We start from the raw sequence: 5,331 nt of genomic DNA on the forward strand, positions 1-5,331 counted from the left end.
AAAATGCACCAGAGACTTGGGAGGTGAGAGACAGGAAGGCCTGGCTGTAGGAGAGGGAACTTAAAGACCCCACCTCCAGCCAGAAAACTGAACTTCAAATGAGGGTGAGGTTTGCCATCCCACAGTCCCATCTCTGATCAGTAATTGCTCCTGTCTGAAAGGATTACAGGGATAGAAATGGAGAGGAGCTTGAGGAAAAGAAGGTCAAGTAACAAACTCAAAATGGGATCCAGATCAAGGGGTGGTCCCAAGGCCTGACGCTATTACTAAGCCTATGGCGTGCTCACAAAAAGGGACCTATCATGACTGCCCTCCAAAAGACCCAACAAGCAGCTGCAAGAGTCAGATGCAGATATTTGCACCCAACCAATGGACAGAAGCTGCTAACCCCTGTTGTTGAATTAGGGAAGGCTGAAAGAAGCCAAGGAGAAAGGTGATCCTCTAGGAGGACCAGCAGTCTCAATTAATCTGAACCCCCCAAGATCTCTCAAACACTGGACCCCCAAACAGACAGCATATACCAGCTTATATGAGGCTGCCAAGAAATATACAGTAGAGATCTTTCAGATCTGTGCTCATTCAGAGATGATGCATGTAAACCTCAAGAGACTGAAGGCCTCAGGGAATTGAGAGGTCAGGTGGGGTGGGGGTGGAGGCATCCATATGGGAAAGGGTGGGTTGGGGAGAAGGTGTGAAATATGGAGCAGACTGAGGGTGGATGGAGGGGGCGGGGAATGGAATATGTATAAAAATAAATTAAAAATAAAATAATTTTTTTAAAAAAGAAAAAAGTATGAAAGTAATGTGTATAAAAATATTCATAATACAGACAGTTATTGTATGCACAGTGTACCTTTTTTGTCTTAATGTTCTAATTCATACCATAGCTAAATATTCACTTGGATATTGTCTAAAGGATTTAGAAAATTCTTTTTTTTTTTAAGTGTTTCTCTGTGCAGTCCTAGCTGTCCTGGAACTCACTCTCTACACCAGGCTGACCTCAAACTCAGTAACCTGTTGGGAGCCGCCCCCACATTCGCCGTTACAAGATGGCGCTGACAGCTGTGTTCTAAGTGGTAAACAAATAATCTGCGCATGTGCCAAGGGTATCTTATGACTACTTGTGCTCTGCCTTCCCCGTGACGTCAACTCGGCCGATGGGCTGCAGCCAATCAGGGAGTGACACGTCCGAGGCGAAGGAGAATTCTCCTTAAAAAGGGACGGGGTTTCGTTTTCTCTCTCTCTTGCTTCTTGCTCTCTTGCTTCTTGCACTCTGCTCCTGAAGATGTAACAATAAAGCCTTGCCGCAGAAGATTCTGGTCTGTGGTGTTCTTCCTGGCCGGTCGTGAAAATGCGTCTAATAACAATTGGTGCCGAAACCCGGGACGAGAAAAAAACTCGGGACTGGCGCAAGGAGGATCCTTCATTTCAGAACCAGAACTGCGGATCACGTTTATAAAGGTTCCCGTAACACAGACTGTTGAGAAGGATTCAACTGCCGAATTCAGAACTCATCAGCTGGGGAACGACGGTGATAAAGGTTCCCGTAAAGCAGACTGTTGAGAAGGATTCAACTGCCGAATTCAGAACTCATCAGCTGGGGAACGACGGTGATAAAGGTTCCCGTAAAGCAGACTGTTAAGAAGGATTCAACTGTATGAATTCAGAACTTTTCAGCTGGGGAACGAGAGTACCAGTGAGTACAGCTTCACGAGGTAAGCCTGGCCTTGAACTTTCTAACGAAATTCAAGACAGTCTATCAGAAGTAAAGTGGAATATGTTTGGCCTTGAATTTTTTCTGGTGTTAGGAGCCCTTTTGTTCCTTTTCACATGTTATCAAGTGGTTAAGATAGGGCGGATTCTAGATGAAATTCAGGACAAGCTATCAGAAGTAAAGCGGGGAGAGAGAGTAGGAACAAAGAGGAAATATGGTACACAAAATAAGTATACAGGCCTTTCCAAGGGTCTTGAACCCGAGGAAAAGTTAAGGTTAGGTAGGAATACCTGGAGAGAGATTAGAAGAAAAAGAGGAAAAAGGGAAAAGAAAAAAGATCAATTAGCGGAGGTCTCTAGGAGATACTCGTCACTAGATGAGCTCAGGGAGCCAGCTCTTAATAGCTCTAAAGCAGGTGAAGAATCCTCCTCTGAGGAAACAGACTGGGAGGAAGAAACAGCCCATTACCAGCCAGCTAATTGGTCAAGAAAAAAGCCAAAAGCGGCTGGCGAAGGCCAGTTTGCTGATTGGCCTCAGGGCAGTCGGCTTCAAGGTCCGCCCTATGCGGAGTCCCCGCCCTGCGTAGTGCGTCAGCAATGCGCAGAGAGGCAGTGCGCAGAGAGGCAGTGCGCAGACTCATTCATTCCCCGAGAGGAACAAAGGAAAATAAAACAGGCATTTCCAGTCTTTGAAGGAGCCGAGGGTGGGCGTGTCCACGCTCCGGTAGAATACTTACAAATTAAAGAAATTGCTGAGTCGGTTCGTAAATACGGAACCAATGCTAATTTTACCTTGGTGCAGTTAGACAGGCTCGCTGGCATGGCACTAACTCCTGCTGACTGGCAAACGGTTGTAAAAGCCGCTCTCCCTAGTATGGGCAAATACATGGAATGGAAAGCGCTTTGACACGAAGCTGCACAAGCGCAGGCCCGAGCAAACGCAGCTGCTTTGACTCCAGAGCAGAGAGATTGGACTTTTGACTTGTTAACGGGTCAGGGAGCTTATTCTGCTGATCAGACAAACTACCATTGGGGAGCTTATGCCCAGATTTCTTCCACAGCTATTAGGGCCTGGAAGGCGCTCTCTCGAGCAGGTGAAACCACTGGGCAGTTAACAAAGATAATCCAGGGACCTCAGGAATCCTTCTCAGATTTTGTGGCCAGAATGACAGAGGCAGCAGAGCGTATTTTTGGAGAGTCAGAGCAAGCTGCGCCTCTCATAGAACAGCTAATCTATGAGCAAGCCACAAAGGAGTGCCGAGCGGCCATAGCCCCAAAAAAGAACAAAGGCTTACAAGACTGGCTCAGGGTCTGTCGAGAGCTTGGGGGACCTCTCAGCAATGCAGGTTTAGCAGCTGCCATCCTTCAATCCCAAAACCGCTCCATGAGCAGAAATGATCAGAGGACATGTTTTAACTGCGGAAAGCCTGGGCATTTTAAGAAAGATTGCAGAGCTCCAGATAAACAGGGAGGGACTCTCACTCTTTGCTCTAAGTGTGGCAAAGGTTATCATAGAGCTGACCAGTGTCGCTCTGTGAGGGATATAAAGGGCAGAGTCCTTCCCCCACCTGATAGTCAATCAACTGATGTGCCAAAAAACGGGTCATCGGGCCCTCGGTCCCAGGGCCCTCAAAGATATGGGAACCGGTTTGTCAGGACCCAGGAAGCAGTCAGAGAGGCGACCCAGGAAGACCCACAAGGGTGGACCTGCGTGCCGCCTCCGACTTCCTACTAATGCCTCAAATGAGTATTCAGCCGGTGCCGGTGGAGCCTATACCATCCTTGCCCCCGGGAACCATGGGCCTTATTCTCGGCCGAGGTTCACTCACCTTGCAGGGCTTAGTAGTCCACCCTGGAGTTATGGATTGTCAACATTCCCCTGAAATACAGGTCCTGTGCTCAAGCCCTAAGGGCGTTTTTTCTATTAGTAAAGGAGATAGGATAGCTCAGCTGCTGCTCCTCCCTGATAATACCAGGGAGAAATCTGCAGGACCTGAGATAAAGAAAATGGGCTCCTCAGGAAATGATTCTGCCTATTTGGTTGTATCTTTAAATGATAGACCTAAGCTCCGCCTTAAGATTAATGGAAAAGAGTTTGAAGGCATCCTTGATACCGGAGCAGATAAAAGTATAATCTCTACACATTGGTGGCCCAAAGCATGGCCCACCACAGAGTCATCTCATTCATTACAGGGCCTAGGATATCAATCATGTCCCACTATAAGCTCCATTGCCTTGACGTGGGAATCCTCTGAAGGGCAGCAAGGGAAATTCATACCTTATGTGCTCCCACTCCCGGTTAACCTCTGGGGAAGGGATATTATGCAGCATTTGGGCCTTATTTTGTCCAATAAAAACGCCCCATCAGGAGGGTATTCAGCTAAAGCAAAAAATATCATGGCAAAGATGGGTTATAAAGAAGGAAAAGGGTTAGGACATCAAGAACAGGGAAGGATAGAGCCCATCTCACCTAATGGAAACCAAGACAGACAGGGTCTGGGTTTTCCTTAGCGGCCATTGGGGCAGCACGACCCATACCATGGAAAACAGGGGACCCAGTGTGGGTTCCTCAATGGCACCTATCCTCTGAAAAACTAGAAGCTGTGATTCAACTGGTAGAGGAACAATTAAAATTAGGCCATATTGAACCCTCTACCTCACCTTGGAATACTCCAATTTTTGTAATTAAGAAAAAGTCAGGAAAGTGGAGACTGCTCCATGACCTCAGAGCCATTAATGAGCAAATGAACTTATTTGGCCCAGTACAGAGGGGTCTCCCTGTACTTTCCGCCTTACCACGTGGCTGGAATTTAATTATTATAGATATTAAAGATTGTTTCTTTTCTATACCTTTGTGTCCAAGAGATAGGCCCAGATTTGCCTTTACCATCCCCTCTATTAATCACATGGAACCTGATAAGAGGTATCAATGAAAGGTCTTACCACAGAGAATGTCCAATAGTCCTACAATGTGCCAACTTTATGTGCAAGAAGCTCTTTTGCCAGTGAGGGAACAATTCCCCTCTTTAATTTTGCTCCTTTACATGGATGACATCCTCCTGTGCCATAAAGACCTTACCATGCTACAAAAGGCATATCCTTTTCTACTTAAAACTTTAAGTCAGTGGGGTTTACAGATAGCCACAAAAAAGGTCCAAATTTCTGATACAGGACAATTCTTGGGCTCTGTGGTGTCCCCAGATAAGATTGTGCCCCAAAAGGTAGAGATAAGAAGAGATCACCTCCATACCTTAAATGATTTTCAAAAGCTGTTGGGAGATATTAATTGGCTTAGACCTTTTTTAAAGATTCCTTCCGCTGAGTTAAGGCCTTTGTTTAGTATTTTAGAAGGAGATCCTCATATCTCCTCCCCTAGGACTCTTACTCTAGCTGCTAACCAGGCCTTACAAAAAGTGGAAAAGGCCTTACAGAATGCACAATTACAACGTATTGAGGATTCGCAACCTTTCAGTTTGTGTGTCTTTAAGACAGCACAATTGCCAACTGCAGTTTTGTGACAGAATGGGCCATTGTTGTGGATCCATCCAAACGTATCCCCAGCTAAAATAATAGATTGGTATCCTGATGCAATTGCACAGCTTGCCCTTAAAGGCCTAA

Source organism: Mus musculus, chromosome X, assembly GCF_000001635.26.
Source record: "Mus musculus strain C57BL/6J chromosome X, GRCm38.p6 C57BL/6J".
NCBI classification, from domain to species: Eukaryota; Metazoa; Chordata; class Mammalia; order Rodentia; family Muridae; genus Mus; species Mus musculus.